This window comes from Pinus tabuliformis, chromosome 6, assembly GCF_031772625.1.
Source record: "Pinus tabuliformis cultivar Carrire ecotype Pingquan chromosome 6, CPIR1, whole genome shotgun sequence".
Classification (NCBI taxonomy): Eukaryota; Viridiplantae; Streptophyta; class Pinopsida; order Pinales; family Pinaceae; genus Pinus; species Pinus tabuliformis.
The window spans coordinates 851,152,091-851,177,842 of NC_142292.1; positions in this window are offsets into that span (position 1 = coordinate 851,152,091).

Below are 25,752 nucleotides of genomic sequence, written 5' to 3' on the forward strand. Positions count from 1 at the left end.
GTGAAAATAACAAACAAAAATTATTAAAAAATAAAACTTACAAATTAATAAAATAAAAAAAAACAAACAAACCAAATCCTTAAAACAAAATAAAAACATAAAAAATTACAATTAAAAAAAACGTCCAAAAAAAACATACAAATATAAAAATATAAAAAACAAACATTAAAACATTTTTTCATAAAAAAATAAATTAAAAGAACTCATTAAAATAACAATAAAAAACATTAAAAAAACACATAAAAATAATTAAGAAATATCACTTAAAAAACAATTAAAATAAAATGAAAAAATAACATTTAAAAAAACTAAAATTTGGAAAATTAATAAATGAAAAATCGCAACCCTATGGGCCTGTGCAGGGAAAATTCACCTGCCTGTGGGGCCGCAAGCTTGGGAAGGGAAAATTTGATTCCAGGAATCGAATTTTCCCTGCCGAGTGCCCAAAGGTCGCGGCCTTGGGCATGAGTGGGCTACCCACAAGAAAATCACCCCCGCCCAGAATCGCTACCCATGGACCTTGGACAGGCCAAGCCTGATTCGCAGAATTGAGCATGGTCTACCCATGTTCCACAACCCTTAGGCCTTATGTGGGCCAAGCCTGATTCCCAGAACCAGACATGGCCCGATCAGGGCCCGTGGGCCATAGGCCTAAGTGGGGCCGAGTTGCATGTAAGTAGCTCGGCCTAGCCTAGGCCAACGCCCTCGAGTCTTGGGACTACCCTAGGTGAGCAAAGCCCAATTCCCAAAACCGTTTTTTAATTATTTTTAAATTATTTTTTTGAATGTTTTTTATTTTTATTTTTTTAATATTTTTAATTTTACTTTAATATATTATTTATTTTAATGTTTTTAATGTTTTTTTTTTATTATTATTCAATCATGTATTATTTATTTTTTTATTTTTTGTGTTAATTTTTTGAGTTTTTTCCTTAAATTATGTTTTTTTTATTTTTTTTGTTTTTCTTTATTTAATTTATATATTTTCAATTTTTTTTTTTTTTCTTCTTTAAATTTTCATATTGCATAAGTTAATTTTGTTTTTTTTACATTATTTTGTGTTTGATTTTTTTTTTCTTTGTCTTTTTATACATTTTTTTATATTTGTTTTTTATCAAATTTTCTATTTTTTTATTTTTTAATATATAATTTTATTTACATATTTTTTTTTTTTAACTTTTTGTGTTTTTATTTTCATTTTTTATTTTTTCAATGTTTTAATTTTTGGTCATGTTTTTTTTTGTGTTTTAATATATTTCATTTATTTATTTGTTATTATTTATTTTTAACTTTTTGTATTTTTTTTCAATATTTTATTTTTTGTTTTTTTAGTCATTTTTGTCATTTTTTATGTTTTAATATATATTTTTATTTACTTATTATTTTTTCAAACTTTTTTTTCGTTGTTTTAATTTTTGTTTTTTTTGTTTTTATATATTTTTTATTTTTATTTGTTTATATATCTATTTATTATTTTGTTTTATTTTATTTTTTTCTACATGGTCCCTGTTGATCCTCAACTTAGCATTTTGATCCTATTATGTGTCAATTTGATAGTTGATTTTAATTTTTTTGTTATAATGGATTGAGTCTACCCCCACAATGTGTCAATTTCATGGTTGATCTTTAAGTTTTCATTATAATGGGTTGAGATCACCTATGCTATGTGTCAATTTGATGGTTGACTTTTAAACTCTTGTTGCAATGTGTCAAGTTGTCTTAGGCTAAAATTTTAAAATCGCTATACTTTTAGCATGAAAAAAAAATCATTCTTGGTATAATGACCATTTAGGTGTTTATTTTTAAAGTTTTTTTAGTCATAAAATTTTTCCATGATTTCATGGTTGAAAAATTGTCAAAATTTTAAGGTTTTTTTGAGTCATGATATTTTATCTTTAATGTTATGGTTGAAAACAGTTATAATATTTAACACCATGGTCAAAAATTGTTAGAATATTAAGACTTTTCATAGACGTGATACTTTATCTTTCATGTTATGCCTGAAAATCGTTGGAATTTTAAGGTTTTTCAAAGTCATGATATTTTTTTTGGTAAGCTTCGTAGGACTCTCTGATTTTCGAGTTTTACATGTCCATTATTCACCCCGCTACGGGGGAGGGTAGCAGAAGATTCGAACCCAAGATCTCCAATGCAATGAGACTTCATTCCACGGCCATCGCCACTTGAGCTACCCCAAGCGGACTAGAGTCATGATATTTTATCCTTAATGCCATTGCTAAAAACTGTTGGAAATTTACCTCGAAAAAAAAGAGGTTATTTCAGCATTAACACTTTTTGTTTTCACGGTATTTTTTGCACAAAAAAAAGTTAACTTTTGCTGCCATTTTTAAAAAATGTTAAAAATTTATCACGAAGAAAAAGACGTTATTAAAGCATCAACACTTTTCATTTTTGAGTTTTTTTTTTCATTTTTTGGCCTTTTTCTAGAGTTCTCATTTTGAGTTTACATTTCCCGTTTGATAGTTTACATTGTTTCCATTAAAGAATGTTTTGAAGTGGGGAGTTGATTCTAAACCTTAGCAGCTACACTTTTTTCTTATTTTCTGGATTAATACGTTTTATATAATCCCAATCCAATACAAGGATCCTTGAGGTAGAAGAGTACCCATTGAAGTTGGTAAGGTGGAAAATTGGTGAAGAAATATCTAATCAATAAGCTGATGCAATGATAGATTCCATGACAATTTGAAGCAAAGAGTAGAATGCACCTTGACTTTGGAATTGCTAATCAAGGTGTAAGAAAAGGTATTTAAATATATTTGGATTCTTTTCATTCATAAATTTATTTCCCATATATTATTTTTATTTTAATGATATTGGAATTTTAAATATTCATAATCTTTGGAAATTGTATAAGCTTCTAAATGAGCTTGGTTATTTGAATGAAAATAAAAATTGCAATTCTCCCTTGATGTAATTTCTGTTGGGAATCAGGAACTATTGAGAGGGGGTTGAATTAGTAATTATAAAATTTTACATATTTTTAACCAATAATTCATCAATATGCAAAATATACACAACAACAAGTTATTCACATCACATACGAACACATATTTTGACGGGGAAATCCTTCTGGGAGAAAAACCACCAATTTGTTGTTTATACTATGACATAAAATATGAGCACCAACTAGGCTTACTTCAATATTTGTGGGAACCAACTCCCAAGAGGCTCCAAATCCCTCAATTCAATAAGCACCAACTTGCTTGAGGCACCAACCTCATATCTATATAGGCACCTACCTGCTTATACCAATCTAATCTACTCTTTTATGGGATTTTCAAACTAGTATCACTAACAACATTCTTTAATTTGAATTTTCTTTGATTTCATTGCTATCACATAGGAAACTCTCCTTTGTAGCTACAATGCTTATACAAGATTCTCAATCTTCTATAGGCACACACTCCTTCAATCTACAACTCTATAATTCTTTAATTTCCTCGCTATCAGGATCTATTGCTATCGCCACTCACCACACCTTCATAATTTGGTCCTCTCTTATTCTTCACAACACTAAGGTTTTTTGTTCTAGTACAAATTCCATGCTCTCGAGAACCGGAGTTTCATTTCATTCTCTTGGGGCTTGAGAAAGAACTTTTCAAATTTTCTATTACTTGAAGAGATACCTCTCTGCACATCCATCATGTGCACTTGCAGTTCTATTATCATGGCTCTCTATACTCATTTAAAATGTGTCAAATCTTCTCTTTAATTCATAACCACCACGGTCTCTTCATTTTCACCCTTTATCCCTTTTCTCAGCATCACATACTGGAGGCCATAACCACAGGCTAATCACACCTTGCCTTAACATCTGAAGAACTTGACCAATGTTTTAGCTATCGAAAACATTCTTGTCTCTTGCTTTATTAAGCTCATCCCTATCCTCTTGAAACCTCTGCAAAATGCTTTAGCCACGTGAGATTCACTCAATGAACCTATGACATATCATGTGCATTCGTGGCATAATAAAAAATAGCCTTAATTTGAATACATATTGGAAAATACCTCTAAAAATCACATTATTTAACCCCCTACCAATATGAACCCAATACAGCTTCCCAATTTAAAAAACCCCTACTTTCACTAGATATTGTAGGTATCCATTTTTTCATTAACATTTTTTTATACCCCTTTATATTTTTTCATTGACTTTAAGCTCCATTTTTTATATTTGCAATATAAAAACCCTTTACTCCCTATATATCCCCCAATATATTATGTCATTTTTTCCTCAATATATATCCCCCAATATGAACCCATGTGGTATGATATTTCTCCCATAGTGAAGCCCTCGTGGCTTTAGCTCGATGGTGGGACATGAAACTTCACATCTTTTGACAAAGAAGTTTCCCATCTTGTGGTCTCCATCTCTTGGTCCTGTCAACCATTGCCTCTTCCTAGATCTCCCAGGGTTAGATGACATCATCATACATCACTCTAATGCCACATGTTTCCTTTTTATTTGTCTAGTGGTCTTCCACCTATCCTTGTTCCATTAGTTTTGAATTATGTCTATCTCGCACTCCCATTATGCATCTCACCCATTATAATAAGACTTTATGCAAGCCTTAGAGTGGGATACAAATATTGACAACAACTATCAGAACCATTTTTGTCTCTAGGGACCATCACCCCACTACGGGCCACTCCTTGTCGTGACTTAACACTTGAAACCAACTCTAAGGTGGTGTTTCAAATTTTATGGAAACTAATGGGAAAATTCATATCTCTTGACTCTATTATTCAATAGACTATGGGACTGAGGGCTAGATACCTTCACACACTCACCATTAATCAAGCTCCTAGGGCTCAATGATGTGGCATTGGTGGAACCATGAGACCCATGGAACCGAATGATACTTCAATTGGTCATAACTCCACAACCCTTAGGAGTTTTTTGGACTATCATATACTATTGGAAAGGTCTTTTTGAGAACCTTCCAAACATGTATTTTGTAGGGGCATTTGACTTGATATTATGCAAAAAAAATGTCTTCAACCAGTAGGCCATTAAACAATACATCCACCAAATTCAAACATAATTTTTTTAAGGATTCTTCAATTATTATATTGCTATTAGGGTTCTCTACCAATGACCAAAACAATGTGCTTGATTCTTACCTTGACATCAATGACTGCTCAACACCAATCTCCATGACTAGTCACATGTGCCAATCAATGACAACATTATTCCCAACAATCTTCAATATTGTGTCCAACAATCAACCCCTTTAGCGTTGATGGAAATTATACCAAACATCATCTAAGGTATTGATAATAATTGACAAGAAACAACAACACACAACATACAACAAGATTCCTTTTGACACTAGTCAGGCTCACTTGTCACTTCATTCAATAATCCCCCTACATTATTATTTTTCTTCTTTGAATTGTCCTCTCTATACCTTAGAGCCATACATATTCCCCCTTTTCCATATACTTATTTTCCTTTGTTTCAAACTATTTGCATGTTTCCTCCCCATTTTGGTCTAGGAACGCATCATCTTATCCCCATAGGGTCCACTATGCTGAGAAATGTTTGAGCACGATACCTTCTCCCCCTTTGACAAAAATGGAAAAGTATATACATGGCTGATATATCTCCCCTTGAGATCATGTCACATCATGGTGATGTGTATGACTACATGCAAAAACTCCTTGTAAACATATAAACAACATAGAAAATTGAAGATTTCATCATTATTCTCCTGCAACATACTCATTAGATTTCTTCCAAAATAAATTAGCTGTGAATTCTCATACACTATTGAGTTATTTTGAGGGAGATACCATTCCCAGTTTGTGACTAAGGTACTCAAAAGGCTCACTGGGTAGTAGCTTTGTGAAAATGTTTGCAACCCTATTCATTACTAGCCACATATTCCAATCTCACAACAATGTTAGCAACTTGATCTCTCAAGAAATGATATTTAATTCAAATTTTATTGCTCATAGGGTGCATAATTGTTTTTGGGAAATACTAATGCCACTTGTGTTATCACATAAAATGGGAATTGGATTATCAAAATAAACTTTTATATCCTTCAATGTATTCTTTATCCACATAGTTTGGGTACATCAAGTAGTTATGGTTATGTACTTAGCTTTTGTTGTAGATAAAGAGATTGAACTCTACTTCTTACTTACCCAAGGAACTAGACAATTCCATAAGAATAATGTTGCTCCAGTCATACTCTTGTTGTCATCAACACTTCCATCCCAATCAACATTATTATAAACTTTAAGGGTAAACTCTTTACCTCATTCATAGGACATATTCTATTTTTCCTTCAAGTTATTTGAACATCCTCTTTACTGCATTGACATGGCTATCATTTCAACTTTCTTGAATTCTCACAATTAGTCCTAATTCTTGCACAATATTTGGTCTTGAAGTAGTTAGGTAAAATAAGATTCCAATCATGGATATGTAAGTCATTTGATTTACTGTGGTAGACTCATCTTCTTTTCTCAGTTTACATCCAACCACCATAGGTGTACACATAGGTTTATAATCATCCATCCCAAACTTTTTTAGAGTTTCTTTCAAATACTTAGAATAGGAGATGAAAATACCTTTTTTTGACTGTACAATTTGCAACCCAAGGAAGAAAGACAACTCTCTTAGCATGAAAATATCTAACTCCTTTTGCATTGCTTGAATAAATTGATGTTCCATATACTCCAAATTACTTCCAAAAATGATGTCATCTACATACACAATAATGATCAACCTATTATAATTTTCACATTCAATGTCATTGTTGTTTGTTGTCCCTCTTCTAAATCCTTGTTGCTATAGATACTTGTCCAATCTAGCATACCATGCTCTTGAGGCTTGCTTCAACCCATACACAACTTTTCTCAACATACACACATCATTTTCCTCTTCTGAGAGTAGAAATCCTTCTAGTTGTTCAATGTACACCTTCTCTTCCTATTATCCATTAAGAAATGTTGACTTTACATCTATCTAATACACTCTAAAGTTATTATAAGATGAAAATTCCAAAAAAAATATTATTTCCTCTACTCCAGCTATAGGATTAAAGGTTTTTTTGAAGTCTATACCTTTGACTTGGGCATAGCCTTGGACTTGTTTCTCACAACTTGGCCATGTTTGTTTAGCTTATTTATGAAAACCCACTTTGTGCCAATGACATTATTCTACTTTAATAACAAAACCAATTACCAGGTGTTATTTTTCTCTATTTGATCCAATTATTAATTCTTTTATTTGATCCAAAACTAGTCCTCGTTTGCTTGACTGAAATTATTAGGCCCTATCTAGGATAATAGTGAAAATATTTCTTATCTAGGACTACAAATGAATCTCCTTATAGTATGCACACCAAGATGTTTATTTCTAATTATCTAGTGGCTTCATATTTAATCTCTCAACATGTTCCACCTACATCTCAGATTCCTATTCATCAACCTATATATCAACCCGTTTAAGCTTAATTAAATGTAAGCCAACCTTTACAGGCTGGATCTTTAACTCAACCTATTCCACTAGTATCTAGCACTTCCCAAGCCATGTATACCCAACCTTTTCAAGGTAACTTACAATCACAACTGCTTGGTCAAGCCATTCCTCTAATTCAAGTAGGTCAGAATGTATATTGTATGGTGTAGGAACAACCTAACACCCTTTATGTTGGGATGATGTAAAATCCCATAGGGCAACAATATCAACCATATCAAGGTATAACTCAAATTCCTTATTGTCAGCAAATCCAAACCCAGCTGTTTCAACCTTTACAAGGTTATCCTAGAGCTGGGAAGCAAGGTTATTTGTATTATGGTTATCAAAATCATCCCTATCCCGGAACACAGATACCTATTTCTCATGCTATCCCATCTTACTTAGGGTATCCTCCACCGAACCTCAATAGGCAATTGCCATTCATAGCAACCCTCAAACTATTGGATATGACTAGGCTCTCCAATGATCCCATTGAACATTATCTTTGGTGGTTGGTTATTCCCAAAAAATTTCGTAGTGATATCCCTAAATTCAATTGAAATCATAGAGAAGACCTATCTACACATGCAATGACTTATCATTTGTGGTGTTATTAACTCTCTCAATGATAACCCTGTTCATTTTCGTCTTTTCCAGCACACACTCACTGGTTCGACAACAAAATGGTATATTGAAATACCACGAGCTTCATTAGATAATTTCAATGCCTTGGCTACAACATTCCTAATAAATTTCTAGTTATGCATCAGATATGAGACTGGAATTGAACTTTTAACCAGTTTCAAACAAATTGATGCCACTCACATTTTATATCACATTCATGAGTGGCGATGTCATCATCGTTTGGTTAAAACTTTTGTTCCTGATTGATTGTTAATTGAATGGTTCATTGAGTCTTTATTTCCATCCAGCATAGAAGACGTCGCTAAGGGAGAATTTATAACTGAAGAGAAGGTAATTTCTCATGCCCAGTATTTGGATATCGCTTATACCCAATCTGACTTGCTTTATGATAAAATACCAAATACTTCGTGACCTTCCAATATTGTTCCTCAATCTTCTAGCAAATAATAACATGTCTTCGATGGCATGATTGGTTCTTCCAGCTAGTAGTTGAAGAGTAAACCATATGGTCTGACTCTTGATGTGGCTTCCCAAAGCCCTCCTTCAACCACTCTTGCAGCTTCTACTTACGAGATTATTGTCATTAAATATTCCAAAGGAAAATCTCAACAACCATGAAGTAGAAGAAATCCAAAGGTAAAAAGAAGAAAGATACTCCTCCACAAGATAACCAAAACAATTAGTCTTCTAAAGAAAAGCGGATACCTCGTTATCCATGTTTGATTTGTAATGAGGAGAACACCACTCATGATTTTCCACACCTGGAAGAAGTGAATCAATACCTTAAATCATCTGCTGAACCCGCTATGTTGACAAATTCGTTTCCAAATTAGGAGACCATTATGGTTTCTTGGGATCCCATTTTCTCTAACTCAATTTTGATGCTTTCCTCCACTAAGCCGAAAAATGATGTTATGGTGGCCACCCAAATGTTGGGGCAGGGTCCCCTGGGGTAAAATTCTGTAATTAATTTTTGTATACTTGTAAAGTCTTTGTGTTTTGAGGGAGCGGAGTGCAAAGGTCATAGGAGTCAAAAGGGGCTTTAGTCCCTTAGTTTGTTAGAATATAGGGATTTTTGTGACCCGCCCATGGTCCGCAGACCATGGTATTGTAAAAGAGAAGGCTATATATAGAGGAGTCATAGCAAGTCTAGAAATAAATCTTGAATAGAAGATCATTGTATGGGAATGTAAGCTAAGGTAGGAAAGTTTGTTTTCTGTACTTAGGCGAAGGGGGAGGCTCCTACTACTGAGTGCGCGGAGACCTTGGTAAGTCCACAGGCTGAGTGTGCAGGGAAGAAGAGTCTGTAACAGAAAATAATACATCTAATAAAGACTATTTTGAGCCCTAATTATGTATCTGTGCATCTGTATTTACTTATACAATTTTTGTATATTTGCTCTATTATTTTGAATTTATATGAAGAAACGCTTAATTGGTGCATAAAAGTGGCAGATCTACTTATTTACTTAATGTTATGAATTTTTAAATCATTTCGCGGAGGTTTAGATTCAGTTTCTACACGTTACCACAATTATCTCTATTGTAAGGGTTAGGGTTCGTGAAGATAGAAATAAGCCCTAGGAACCCCAGAAGACCATCACACTGATCTCTAGATGTAGAAACCTGGTTTTGTCATCCCCCAATACTGCTTTAGGTGAGACTGCAACCTATGCTACACGGGTTGTTGCCTAAAGGGCCAATAATTTAGGGTTTTGTTGGTTTGCAAAACTAACTCTGAACTTGGGTCAAGACCCCTTAAGCCAACAAATGGTTTCATTGCCCTCATCAATGATAGATGACGAAAGGACCGAATTGATGTAGATGAAGAACTTGAGCTTAAATCTCGCGACGCTCCCCATCTATACCCTGCATGAACTACACCAAGGGGTGTCTAATGAATTAAGGGTTTAGGAGCAACGCACACTGCTGAAAATCAATGAAGTCAATACAAACAATCAATAGATTTTCGAGGAGAAGGTGCAGGTGCTTAAAGAAAAAGAGGAGGTCATAGTGCGGATACAATAGTTGGAAGCAACCGTTTCATAGGCCTCTAGTGAGCTTCCAGATCTCAAGATCTCAACAGAAGTGGCCTCAGTGGAAAAGATTTAGAAATTTGCCGCTGCAGTGAAGGATTCCAAGTATGAAATCGGTCGAGTCTGGTTCGAGTTGCCACTGCAAATTTCAAAGTTACAATTTAAATTGTAGCCCATGACTCCTCTAGAAGTTAGAGAGCAGCGTGGCGCTGTTATCAAAGAAGGCATGAAAACCTTGGAAGATGCAGTCAAAGGTTGGACTAAGCTATTTGAGCATGGTCATGGAATTGTGGACCTCACTACGGGAGGATCCCACTCTGTGAAATATTATCACAGACACCATGGAGAAGCAGAGGCAATTTGACGAAATTAGGACAACAACGTGGACCTTAGCACCGGTGCAAAGGTTTGCCAGACTACAAGAAGGCAAGTTAATTTAGAGAGAGATTGACGAGTTGTGCCGCAAGGAAATGCTCATCTCTTCGAGGATGCAACCATGGACAAATGAAGCTAGCGAGTTGACTCTACCAGTACAGACTAAGCTCAAAGGGATGCAACAGACTCAAAGGACCATGGGCCTTGCAGTTGAAGGCCCAACTACTGAAAATTTGGTCGAAGAAGTGAAACAAGCTACTACACAGGGAATAATAGACCTGCAAGTTTTAAATATGGAGTTCAATGAGCTACATGCGAAGATCAAGGTGCCGGTATAGTGACTCGAGGACGAGTCATGAAATTGTGTTGGGGGCCAGTTGGGATAGGGTCCCCTGGGGTAAAATTATGTAATTAATTTTTGTATACTTGTAAAGTCTCTACATTTTGAGGGAGCGGAGCGTGAAGGTCATAGGAGTCAAAAGGGGATTTAGTCCCTTATTTTGTTATAATATAGGGAGTTTTGTGACCCTCCCATGGTCCATCGACCATGGTATTGTAAAAGAGAATGCTATATATAGAGGAGGTATATCGAGTCTAAAGAAAAACTTGAATAGAAGATCATTGTATGGGGAAGTAAGCTAAGGCAAGAAAGATTGTTTCTTGTACTTAGGCGAAGGGGTAGGCTCCTGCTGCTGAGTGCACGGAGACCTTGGTAAGTCTGCAAGCTGATTGCGCGGGCCCCTGCAACTGAGTGCACAGGGAAGAAGAGTCTGTAATAGAAAAGAATACATCTAATAAAGACTATTTTGAGCCCTAATTGTGTATATGTGCATCTATATTTACTTATGCAATTTTTGTATATTCGTTCTGTTATTTTGAATTTATATGAAGAAATTCTTAATTGATGCACAAAAGTGGCATATTTGATTATTTTCTTAATGTTATGAATGTTTAAATAATTTCATGGAGGTTTAGATTCAGTTTCTGCACGTTACTGCAATTATTTGTATTGTAAGGGTTAGGGTTTGCGAAGATCTAAATAAGCCCTAGGAACCCCAGAAACCCATCACATTGACCTTTGGATGTAGAAACCTAGTACTTTCATCTCCCAATACTTCTTGAGGTGAGACTACAACCTGCGCTACGTGGGTTGTTGCCGAAAGGGCCAACAATTTAGGGTTTCGTTGGTTGGCGCAGCTAACTCTAAACCTGAGTCAAGACCCCTTAAGCCAACACCAAAGTAAATACTACAGTAATGTGAATACATCGAATGGTCAGGTTATTTATCAACCTGATAGTTCGATTGCATCTCCATCAAATCCTGCTCCAAATGTGTTTCCTACTGAATTGATGATTATTCCTCCCAAAGGTGTTATCCATAAATCTACTTTCAACCCTAGTGCAAGAGATGCTCAGAATTATATTATAGTTGAGGATTTGGCTCTGGCTGCTTCAGCTATGTCAACTCTTGAGGTGTTGCAAAATTGCCCCACCCAGGAGAAGACTTTTCTTTTCACAATTGGATGTATTGATCCTTCAAATTCCAACCTGGTAGCTTTTAACCATGAGAATCATATTCCTCGAATTATAGCCAATTATATTTCATGATTGAAGTTGTTATTCACAGTAAGAATATCCATCATTCCATTGTTGATGAAGGAGCCTCAACCTGTATCATGTCCCTTTCTTGATGGAAAGCCATTGGTTCTCTCTAATTGAATGAGTCGCCAACTACTCTAAATGATTTTGATGGAAGAGGTTTCAAGCCTTATGGAATTATGACTTTGTTACAAGTATAATTAGGTGGCAAGACCATATCAGTAGAAGTCAAAGTTATCAATGAACCACTAGATTATAACCTTCTACTGGGTTGTACATGGGTTTATGCTATGGTTGTTGATGTTTCGACATATTTCAGGATGATTCCTATCCCTCATAAGAGAGGAATAGTAGCCATTGATAAAATCACTTTCTTTGCCACTAATTCTTAAGTTACTCGAAGTGCCCCTCTTTTGGGAGAAATCCCACACCCATATCAGCATGTTGGTGTAGGAATACTCAAGGATTCTTCCCTTATGGGAACCTTTTCTCTTCCCCCTCCTTCTCCCAACAACTATAATCTGGTTTCCCATGTCAACATGATATCTTCTTGTACTACTCCAGCTGATCCGTGGGTAGTTCCAGATGAATCCAATATTGACACTTTTGGTGATCACATTCCACTCAGTCCCATTGAGCTTGACTACCGTAAGCCATCTATTCACCCTGTGTGGTGCACTCTACTCTCTCCTCTTTGATCAATTGGGTTGAACATTCCTTTGATTATGGCACATCCTCTGATTCTTTCTCTTGTACATTTTCTACCGATGAGAGAATCATGGAGATCATGATGCCAGATGATGTGTCATGGGATGATCATCATCATTGTTCCTCCTTTCTAGATTCCTTCGAGGATAACATTAGTGAACTATATTGACCCAATATGATTGAGATGTTTGTGAATTTTGTACCCACCCATGATGTCGATTCTAAGAATAATTTATTAAAATTTGAAGAGGCTATCCCTCTTGACATTTCGATCAAACCTGGTATTGCTAAGAACGTACATATCGGTGCATATTTCTCTCCTAATGAGATCAAGACCTGTAAAGCTCTTTCCCAAGAGTTTCGAGACTTTTTCTTTTGTCATATGAAGATATGCTAGGTATCGACCCAAGCATCATTGTACATGAAATTAAGACGTATCATGATGTTAAGCAAGTTTGGTAGTGCCTCTGTCTAGTCCATCCAAAGAAGGTTTTCACTATTAAAGCTAAAGTTGAAAAACTTCTACGTGTTGGTTTCATCTACCCAGTAACTTTAACTGATTGGGTGTCAAACATTGTTCCTGTCATGAAGAAACAAGGAACAATTCATGTGTGTGTTGATTATCGGGACATTAATCATGCTTGTCCTAAGGATAATTATCCTACCTCATTCATCGACTAGATTATTGATGATTGTGCTGGTTGTGAAATATTTTCATTTATGGATGGTTTTTCTGGAGACAATCAGATCAACATTCTCTTGATGGACCAACATAAAACTATATTCATTTGTCCCTAGGGCACATTTGCGTATCGAAAGCTCTCTTTTAGATTGAAAAATGTTGGGGCTACGTTTGAGAGGGAAATGAATTATGCCTTCCATGACATAAAACATATCATACAACCATATTTGGATGATCTACCTGCTCACTCGAAGCTTCTTGTTGATCATTCAATGCACCTTAGGGATATATTTTTACATTGTCGATACTATAAAATTAGGCTCAATTCGCGTAAGAGTTTGTTTTGTGCTAGCTCCAGTCGAATTCTTGGTTTTGTTGTATTGAAACATGAAATTCGTATTGACCCATTAAAATTCTAGGTGATCATCGATCTTCTTTCTCCTTCTCCCCTCCTTCACCTTCAACAACTCTAAGGGAAGGCTAACTTGCTTCAGAGTTTCATTCCCAACTTGTCCAAGATGAACTAACCAAGGGATTTGTTAAAGAAAGGGGTTCCCTTAGATTGGTACGATGCTTATCAAAGGCATTTGATTCCTTGAAAGATGTTATTATTCGGGCATCCTTGCAATATCCCCCAGATTACTAGTGCAATTACTTTCTGTACCTCGTTGTTGTAGTTACTAACATCACTATGGTATTGGTCCAAGAGGACGATGTAGGGATCAAACATCCTATTTATTATTTGAGTCAGAACCTACATGATACTGAGATCAAATATAATAATGTCAGAAAGTTGTCTTTGGCAGTTGTTCAAGTTGTCATTAATGGGGGATGCATCAAGGCTCTGCTACGACGGGTCGCTCCCTATAGACATTAGCTCACTATCTAGGGACTTGACTCAGAAACTCTTCCTTAAGTACCTTGGGACTTGTATACGTCAATGAAAAGTTTTGTTGCTCTTGGCGATTGGTTTTCGTCATTGGCCTTCGACCTATTGGGTGTGTGTTATATTGTTTTCATGACTACCCCACATGCGGGGGGGTAGCCCCTCTTATTAGGGGGTTTGAAGGGGGGTGGTAGCCTCCTTGAACGAGGTTTCGGGCAATTCCCTGGGAAAGTTTTTTTTGGACCCTATATTAGGTTGGTGGACCTACCTATGGTTTTGTGCATGGATTTTGCATATGGTTTTGGGCATGATGGTTTTCTGTCCATGGTATTTTGTAGATCCGGTCAAGGGAACTACGGTTATGTTCTAATCCAGGGTTAATGGATTGGGTTTTATGGATGCTTCGGGATGTATATATATGTATCGTAACATTGAAAGGAATATAATGAAAAATCAATATGGTAGTCCTGGATTTTGGATCTAGGGGAAATCTCTATGTATATTGTTTTATGTTTTATGCTCTCACAATTGTTTATTTTCTATTTTTATAATTCGTATGCAAGTAATTTATGTATGGGCTTAAAACCTACATTTGGTATCAGAGCTGTTTCAGCTTCAAGGGGACACCATTACTGCTGAGGGGTTTTTCTCGAGCCTGTGGTAGACCATGTTCAGTGGGAGATCTACGGGATCGATTCTTGTGGTGAAAGAAGATGGCGAGCAATGGAAAGATAGAGATTGAGAAATTTAATGGTCAGAGTTTTGAGTTGCGGAAACTCAATATGGTGGATTTGCTGGTGGATAAATATCAGTGGATCACGTTATATCTGGGTACTAAACAAACAACAATGTCAATTGAAGACTAGGCGAAGTCGAGTCCTAAGGAAAAGATCACAATATGATTATGTGTCTTAGATTCAGTATTGCTGAATGTATCAGGGGAAGCTTCTACGAAGACTTTGTGGGACAAGTTAGGGACTTTGTACTAATGTAAGTCTCTGGTGAATAAACTATTCCTACTTAAAAATTTGTATAACTTGAGGATGAAAGTTGGAGACTCGGTGACAGAGCATCTGAATGCCTTTAATACTGTGGTAAGCCAATTATTATCTATTGGTATTAAAATTTAAGATGAAGATAAGCACATCAGTTTTTTGTGTTCTCTACTAGATTTGTGGGATAGTCTGGTTGTTGCAATAGGTAGCAATGCAACTTCTTTGTAGTTTGATGAAATAGTCTCATTCTTGCTATCGGAGAAGATGAGACAGAAAAATATGGAGGGTCAGAATGGTGATGCATTGTTTGTACGAGGACAGTTCTAGAACAAAAACAAAAATAAGTCCTCGAGTGGGAGATCTAAATCTCAAAGAAAACCTATAAAGGTGTGATGGAAATGTGGAAAGGAAGGGAACTTCAAAAGGGAATGTAAATATAACGATGTTGAGGAAGGAAAGGGATCTGATGATGACCCTTTTGCAGAGGCCAAAACCACCTCAGATGAAGGTGGGGGTGTGTACTTGGCTTCTTCTTCAAGCACAGATGTAGATCATGAGGCATGGTTGATTGACTCAAGGGAATCCTTTCACTTCACTCCCCATAGAGAGCAGTTCTACGAGTATGAGAAATATGATGGTGGTGATGTATTCTTAGGGGATGACAGGAAGGCTAGAATTGTTGGTCGTAGAAAATTCAAGTTGAAGTTGCAAGGTGGAAGGATTAGAACACTTTCGGTTGTTCTGCATATTCCTGAATTGGCCAAAAATCTGATTTTTGTAACCAAGTTGGATGATGCAGGTGTAAAAACAGTGTTCGAGAAAAATTCTTTCAAGATGGTTCGGGGAGCACTGGCATGGATTCGTGGAGCTCTGATTGGCACTCTGTACAAGCCTCAGGTTAGCACTATTATTGATGGCTACAACAGTTCTGTGGTTCCTAAAAGTGCAACAGAAAATCTAGTGGTCTCTGGAGAAAAGACCATGCTATGGCATCAAAGGCTCGGACATATTGGAGAGAAGGGCCTTTGAATACTTTATGGTAATGGTATGGTAGAAAGTATGTCTAATTTTTCTCTGGATTTTGATTTCTATGAAAATTGTGTATATGGGAAGAAGAATTGGGTGAGTTTCCCCTCTGGTGCTAAGAGGGTGAAATAGATATTAGAGCTTGTGCACAGTGATATGTTTGGACCTGTGTCGGTTCTATCACTGGGTAAGTATGTGTACTATGTATGATTTATAGATGACTTCTCAAGGAATACATGGATATATTTCCTCAGCAAGAAATCTGAAGTATTTGACAAGTTTAAAGAATTTAAGGCTCTGGTGGAAAACCAAATAGAGAAGAAGGTAAAGGTGCTGAAGACAGATAATGGTGGAGAGTTTTGCAAGAAGGAATTTGAAGATTTATGTAAGAAGTGTGGTATAGAATGGCGGAAGACAACTCCATACACACCTCAGCAAAATGGAGTTGCAGAAAGAATGAACAAGGCATTGATGGAAAAGGAAAGAAGCATTCTCAGTGGTGTCGGGTTAAGACAAGAATTCTGGGCAGATGCGGTGGAGACTACAGGTTACTTGGTCAACATATCACCTTCATCAGAGTTGGAGGATAAAACAATGTAAACTTTGAAACAGGAAATGATATTGTTACTCGTTTCGTAGAGATAGCAAAAAATTGACCTAATTTTGAAAAGGGGTGATGCAGAACACACATATTTTTTTAGAGCATAGTTTTTGGCACTTTAAATAACCGATACGATTACCCGTTTCATAAGGGTAGTAAAAACGTGACCTGATTTTCAAAAATGGTGATGCAGAATACACTTCTTTTTTGGGAGCATATTTTTGACACTTTAAATTTTCTTATGTATCAAATATAATTTTTTTTTTTTAAATGTTAGTGATTTTCATGCTGATTTTGAAACATGTTGATGCAACGTGTTGATGTAGCATACCTTTTTTTTAGAGGACTTATTTTTCACACTTTAAAATTTATTATGTCCATTTTTTTTTTTTTTTTAAATTATGATTACTTAACGAATTTTCAAGTTGTTTTATTTTTCTTTTTTTAAATGTTGATTACTTAAAAAAAACAAATATAAAAATATATATAAAAAAGATGAAAATAAAAATAAAAATTGTTTTTTTTTTCTTCTAAATTATCTCATAAACCATAAAAGGATTTGGAAAAAAAAAACAAAATTTAAAACTATAATTAATTAATTAAGCAAGTAAAAAAAAAAAACCTAGGAAAAAAATAAAAATAAAAAGCAAACTAGATTTAAAAAAAAATAGAAAATTAACAAAAAATAAAAATAAAAAACTAGTAAAATTAATATTAAAAACATTTAAAAAAAAACTCAAAAAAAAAAAAAAAAACACATTTAAAGTTTATAAAGAAATACGTATTTTTTATTAAAAAAAAAATATTTCTTATTAAGCTTACATTCTTTATTCAAAAACAAAAAAAATTTAAATTAAAAAATTTAAATTTATTTTTCTAAATATTTTTTTTCTCTTAAGAAAAAAATTATTACATGTTTTTTTTAAACAATTTGATTTTTTTTTATTTAAAAAAGAAAAATATTAAAAAAATAAAAACTTAACATATATATATATATATATATATTTATATATATCTATCTGTTTATTTAAAAAAAAAATTACCTTGCCACCCGTGGTGGCACGGCCTTCGGCAAAGGGTCTGCATGCAAACCCTCTGCCCAGGGCCGCGCCACAATGGGCGAGTGGGCGGTCGTAGGGGCAATTAAAAATTTGTTTAAAAAAAAAATTAATAATTTTTTTTTAAATAAAAAAATAATTTGTTTAAAAAATAAATTAAAAATTTTTTAATAATTTTTTTTAATAAAAAAAACAAATTGCTTTAAAAAAAAATATTTTTTATTTTTTAAATAAAAATTGTAAGCTTAATAAAAAAAATATTTTATTTATTTTTTAAATCAAAAATACATATTTCTTTATAAATTTTAATTTTTTTTTTTTTAATTTGAAAAGACATATATATTTTTAAAATTTTCATTTTTTTTTAATTTTTTAATTTTTTTAATTTGAGTTTATTTTTTCTTTTTTAGTTTATTTTTTAAATGTTTTTAATATTAATTTTACTAGTTTTTTAATTTTTTTTTGTTAATTTTCTATTTTTCTTTTAATCTAGTTTGTTTTTTATTTTTTATTTTTTTGAAATTCAATATAGATGGAGCCTCTAAAGGAAACCTTGGGGTGGCTGGTTATGGTGGAGTCATAAGAGATGAGCAGGGATACATAAAAGTCATCTTTCATAGTCATTTGGGGAAGGCCACTAATAATATGGCGGAACTCATGGCCCTAGAGCAATGCCTAGAAATCTTGATTGAATCAAATTTACATAATACCATCATTGAAGCTGACTCTGAATTGATAATTAATTCAGTCAAGAAAATATGCAATGGCACAGCACCAAAAAGAGTGTTGAAACACTGACGGTTATTGCAGGTCTATCAATGTATACAATCCCACCTGAGAGCCCTGAGAACCCTCAATTTTGTTCATGTGCGCAGAACAGCTAACAGGTTAGCGGATCGTTTGGTGAATGAAGGAGTACTCTGTTCAAAAAGTAATAGAAGATATGACTGGATGTTGACTCCCCCAGGGAAATTGCGCGAAGACTGTCACAGATAGGCTACCAAAGACAGGGAGTACTTTCAAAGCATGAGAAATAAGCAGAGAGAAGACTAATGGAAACAGAAGAAAGTGGACCAATCACAGGGAAGTAGCAAGTGGTAAACAGTGGGCAGGATGGCAGGCACCTGACCAAAGATTGCCCTGAACTCCATCATCCTATGGATTTCGGGCTGGAAAATGCTCGTAGGTTAATTCTACAAATGGACCCGAAAAATATAGAATGGTGGCCTATTTACTCTTCGGGTCCGTATGAAAAGGTAAAGTGTGGGCAAGTTTCCAAGATCGCTTTCATCCTATGGATTTCAGGCGGAAAACTGCACGATCGTTATTTCTCCAATCAGACCCAAAAAACTATAGTGTGGTGGCTTATTTAATCTTCGGGTCTATAAGGGAAGTTAAAGAGTGGGCTAGTTGACGAGACCTCTATGGATCTCCTTCATCCCGTGGATTTTGGGCGGAAAATATGCACGATTGTTATTTCTTCAATTGGACCCGAAATAGTTTAGAGAGGTGGCCTATGTTTCTTTTCGGGTCCGTATGAAGTGATAAAGTGTGGGCAAGGTGTCGGCCCGAAATCAGCTCATGACCGTTGGATCAATGAAGGTTGGATCGCACAGTCTTCGGGTTAATAAGATAATCAAAGGTTAAGGTTGGTCATTTGATGTAGTTTTGTGGGCCTTCGGATGGTCACATGGTGCAGTTTTGTGGGCCTTCGGATCTGTGGGCCCCGTCATCAAAGGCATTCAGGTTTTTTGATGCACGACAGGTCATTTGTTGTGCGACAATTCAGACAGAAGGTTTCCAGTTCGCTGGTTGTCCAGAGTGACGCCTTGAGGGCAGACTGTTCATGGGTGTTTTTTGGATGTTTTGTTTACAGCTCCTTTGTAGTCTTGTTCGGGCTTTTCACAGATTTTGGAGTTAGGTTCAGGTTTTTGCCAGCCCAGCTGCCTGTTGAATTTTCACAGAGCTGGTGCTGCTCTATGTACATTATGTATTTTTTCTAGATTAATAGAAGGTCCCACTCTTACTTGATCAAAAAAATAAAAATAAAAAAGAGAGATTTCTTTAAAAAAAATTAAATTTTTTAATAGTTCTCTTTTTTAATAAAAAAAAAAAACAAATTGTTTAGAAAAAAAATAAAAAAATTTTAATTTTTAATTTTTTTGTTTTTAAATAGAAAATGTAAGCTTAATAATTTTATTTTATTTTTTTTAATCAAAAATACATATTTCTTTATAAACTTTAAATGTTTTTAATTTTTTTTTTTTTTTTTTTTTAATTTGAAAAGACATATATATCTTTAAAATTTTCATTTTTTTGGTAATTTTTTTTATAATTTGAGTTTATTTTTGTTTTTTTAGTTTTTTTAAATGTTTTTAATATTAATTTTACTAGTTTTTTATTTTATTTTTGTTAATTTTCTATTTTTTTAAATCTAGTTTGTTTTTTATTTTTTATTTTTTTTCCCAAGTTTTTGTTAATGTCTTTTGTTAATTTTTCTATTTTTACTTAATTTTATACATATTTTTTTTTAAATTTTGTTTTTTTTTTTTTCCAAATTCTTTTATGGTTTATGAGAAAAATATTTTTTAACAATTTTTTTTTTTGTCTTTTTTTATATATATTTTTTAAGTAATCAACATTTTAATCTTAATTTTAGTAGTTTTTTTTTTTTTTTGTTATTTTTCTATTTTTTTTCTTTAAATCTAGTTTATTTTTAATTTTCATTTTTTTTTGTTTGTTAATGTTTTTTAAATTTTTCTATTTTTACCTACCTAATTTTATAGTTTATCTTAATTTTTTTTTCCCATATTTTTGTTTTTTTTTTTCTTTTGCCAATTTTTTTTTTTTTTTTTTTTTTTTTTTTTTTTTTTTTTTTACCATTTTTTTTTAAGATATTTTTTTTACTATTTATTTGTTTATAATTTTTAAGTTTTTTAATTCTTCTCTTTTATAGGTTGATTTTGTTTTTTATTTTTACATTTTTATGATTGATTTTTTTTTTTATGTTTGATTTTTTTTGTCTTTTTTTTTTTTTTTATATATTTGATTTTTTTTTGTTTTTTATTTTTATTTTATTTTTTGTTTTTAGTATATATTTTAATTTATGTTTTGTTTTTTTTTTTTTTTTTTTTTTTGTGTTTTTTCATTGTTTTATTTTATTTATTTATTATTATTTTTTTTATGTTCTCATTATTTTTTTGAAATTTTAATGTTTTTCAAGGTCATGATAAAATATTCTACGTTATTATTTCGAAATGTTGAAATTTTACCCTTAAAAAAAAAGTGTTATCCGAGTGTCAACACTTTTCGTTTTGAGGGTGTTTTTTGCACAAAATTTACCATTGAAAAAAAAAGTGTTATTCGAACATCAACACTTCGTTTTGAGGGTGTTTTTTGGACAATTTTTGCACAAAAAATTGGTTTTCAACGCCATTTTTAAAACATGTTGAAAATTTACCCTAGAAAAAAAAGGTGTTATTGGAGCATCAACAATTTTCATTTTTAGAACTATTTTTGATGTTTTTAAGGGGTTTTTTTTCCAGAGTTCTCGTTTTGAGTTTATAGTTCCCGTTTCAAAGTTTACATTGTTAGAAGACTCCACAAGAGGTATGGACTGGTAAGAAACCTTCTCTTTCACGTCTGAGGGTATTTGGATGTGGTACATGTTCCAAAGGAGAAAAGAACAAAGTTGGATAGTAAATCTGAAATGTGTATCTTTATTGGTTATAAGGATGGTTTGAAAGGTTATAAGATTTGGAACCCAGAAACAAAGAAGGTTGTGTGCAACTGAGATGTGGTGTTTAGAGAGGTGAATTATGTTATTAAACATGAAATATTACCAAAGGAACCCGAGAAGATAGAGTTTGAGCTAAAGGAGGAAGAATAAGACTCTACAGTAGAAGAGGAATTAGAAGATGAAGAGCCACAAACTCTAGCCATGAGAAGATCAGTTCGAGAAAGAAGGCAGCCAGAAAGGTATAGCCCATATGCTTTTTGTTCAAATTTTTCTTTATCTATTACTAATGATGATCCCAAAACTATCAGGGAGGTAGTAAATTTAGAGAATGAAAAAATCTGGAAAGAGGCCATGGTTGATGAAATGGCATCTTTGCACAAAAATTAGGCTTGGGATCTAGTGGAATTGCCGGCTGGAAGGAAACCCATTGAAAAAAAATGGGTGTTTAAGAAGAATACGAATGCAGAAGGAAAGGTGGAGAAATACAAAGCTCAGTTGATAGCATAAGGTTATTCCTAGGTGTCAGGAATTTATTTTGGGGATACTTTTTTCTCCTGTTTCCAAGGTAGCTTCTATTAGATTACTTTTATTTGTTGTTGCTTCTTTTGATTTTGAGGTAGAACATATGGATGTGAAGACCACATTTCTTCACGGGGATCTGGAAGAACAGATCTACATGAAGCAACCTGAAGGTTTTGCAGTGAAGGGTAAGAAAGAATTGGTATGCATGTTAAGAAAGTCTTTGTATGGGTTAAAATAGTACCAAAGATGTGGTATCAAGAATTTGATACATTTATATGGGGACTTGGCTTCGCCAGAGGAAAAGCATATCACTGTGTATATTTTAAATTAATTGGTGACCATGTTATTTATCTGTTCTTTTATGTGGACGATATGTTGGTTGGAAATGACAAAGAAATTATCTATGATTTGAAGAACCAATTGTCCTCCAAATTCTACATGAAAGATATTGGTGTTGTAAACTATATTTTGGGCATGGAAATTAAACGAGATCGGGAAGAGAGGAAGATATGGTTAAACTAGAGGAAGTATGCCAAGACAATACTGTAGAGGTTTAATATATAGGATAGTAAACTGGTGAAGGTTCCTATTCACGTAGGTGTAAAGTTATATGTTGAATAGTGTCCCAAGAGACAAGAAGAGGAAGAGAACATGTTCCTTGTTCCATATACAAGTGTAATTGGTAGCCTAATGTATGCAATGGTATGTACTAGACCAGGCATTACACATGCAGTCGGAGTATTGACAATGTCTATGTCAAAACCAGTGAAGGAGAATTGGACAACAGTGAAGTAGGTTTTCAGGTATTTGCATAGCACTAGTGATTATGTTTTGTGCTACCAAGGAAGACTAGGATTGGATAGATTTTTGGACATCCGTGGCTTTGTTGATGCAGACTGGGCTAGAGATCTGGATTAGAGAAGATATACAAGTGGGTATGTGTTTAACCTATTTGGAGGTGCAATCATTTGGATGAGTAAGAGACAGTCTATAGTGGGATTTTCAACTACAGAGGCAAAATACATGGAAGCCACTCATGCAAGAAAGGAAGAAGTTTGGTTGCAGAGATTGTGTTCATGTATGGGGTTAGTACAACAAGCTATAAGGATAGACTGTGACAACCAAAGTTCAATTTTCTTGGGAAAGAACCCTGCTTATCATTCAAAGACAAAGCACATTGATGTTCAGTATCACTTTGTGATGGATATGGTTGAGGATAAAAAGATGTTGCTGGTAAAGGTGGACACTATGAAGAATACTACAAATACATTGACAAAGTCTGTGAGCATTGAGAAGTTCTCTTGGTGTAGAGAAACAATGGGCATTGTGGGGCTGGACCAATGACTAAGCTCTCGTGTGGAAATAAAAAACAAGTGGGAGAATGTTGGGTGGATATTATATTCTTTAGACAACTACCCCACACATGGGGGGTCATAGGGGGGGCAGTAGCCCCCTTGCATGGGGTCCGTGGCAACGTCTCGAGATTTTTTTTTTGGAACCTATATTAGGTGGGCAAACCTACCTATGGTTTTGTGCATGGATTTCACACATGGTTTTGGCCATGATGTTTTTCTGTCCATGGTATTTTGTAGATCTGGAAAAGGGAACTACGGTTAGGTTCTAATCTAGGTTTAATGGATTGGGGTTTATTGATGCTTTGGCATGTATATATATGTATTGTAACATTGAAAGGAATATAATGAAAAAGCAATCTGGTAGTCCCGTTTTTTGGATCCAAGGTAAAATCTCTATGTATATCTATTTTATGTTTTATGCTCTCGCCGTTGTTTATTTTCTATTTTTTAGAATTCGTATGCAGGTAATTTTTGTACGAGATTAAAACCTACACGACCAACAAATTATGTGCGGTTTTCAAATTCAAATCATTTGTTCACACCATACAAATTGTACTCTTATACCTTGAGAGCCATTAACATTATCAGTGGTTTTTCTCACATCTGTTAACGACTTACATCATTGGTCGGTAATCATATGGGGTCTCCCATATTTAACTTCAACTCCTTTATTCATATTTTTAGACTCATACATTAGAGGTTTGTTCCCAACTATGCTGAACATAACTGACCAAGGGATATACTTGCTTGTTAAATAAAGGGGTTCCCTTCCATTGGGACGATGCTGCTCAAAATGAGTTCAATGCCTTGAAAGATGTTCTGATTCTGACATCCTTGCTATATCGCCCAGATTACCAACGTGATTACTTCTTGTACCTCGTCTCTACAGTTACCACCATCACTATGGTATTGGTCTGAGAGGACAATTTAGGTACCAAACATCCTATTTATTATTTGAGTCAAAACTTGAATGGTATCAAGATAAAAATATACTCATATCGAAAAGTTGAAATTGAAACAATATCTAGTGATTCTATTTCAGATGAGTCATTGTTCCTGATCATGTCATCTGACCCATCGTATGGAGACATTATCATATATCTCCAAAACTAGACTTTCTGGTCTGATACCTCTTACTATAACTAACAATGTATCCAATATCAAACTAAAAACTATATTATAATCGATGACACCCTTTATCATCGTGGTATCAATATAATTTTTTGAAGGTGCCTCACACATGAGGAGGCTCAGAAAGTCTTGAATGAATTCCATTCTAGGGCATGTGGTGGTCATATGTCTGGTTATGCCACCACACATAATATTTTATGTGTTGGATACTTTTGGCCTACTATGTTTCAAGACTGCATTATCTCAGTTCAAAAGTGTCATTCCTGCCAAATATATGATCATAAAACCCATGCTCCATCTTATCCTTTATGCTTTGTTATTGTCAATGGACCATTTGGTATAGTTTGGAAGCAATCCGCCCTATGGAGTGTGAAATTTCGTCTTTGAGACTTGTTGTTGAGATCCTCCTTGCCAGTTTTGCAAAAGAAGAGTGTCTCTTACATCTGACATTCTTAGATGAAACCAAGCGTGATGTTGCGATGACTAATGAAGCTGATAAGAAACACATTAAGGCACAATATGATAATAGTGTCAAGCTTCGTGTCTTCTCAAAAGGTGACCTTCTCTTGCTGTATGACCAAGAGTTTGAAAATATGGGAACAGGGAAGTTCGAGCAAATGTGGCTATGCTAATACATTGTTAAATGTGTTCTTTCTAATGGGGCCTATGAGCTTGTTGATTTCAATGGAGTTCTGTTGGCGCAACCTAGAAATGGGTTGTACCTTAAAAGATACTATGCTTGAGTGTTATTGTGTAGTTCACTATGTACATGTTGTATATAGGTGTGTTGAGTGTGTTTGTAATATGATTCCCTTCAAAGCTTCTTACAGTTTCTATTAATCCTATTTAAATTTGGTTTGCAGATGTTGAGATCCCTTCAACTATATGTTGGTTAT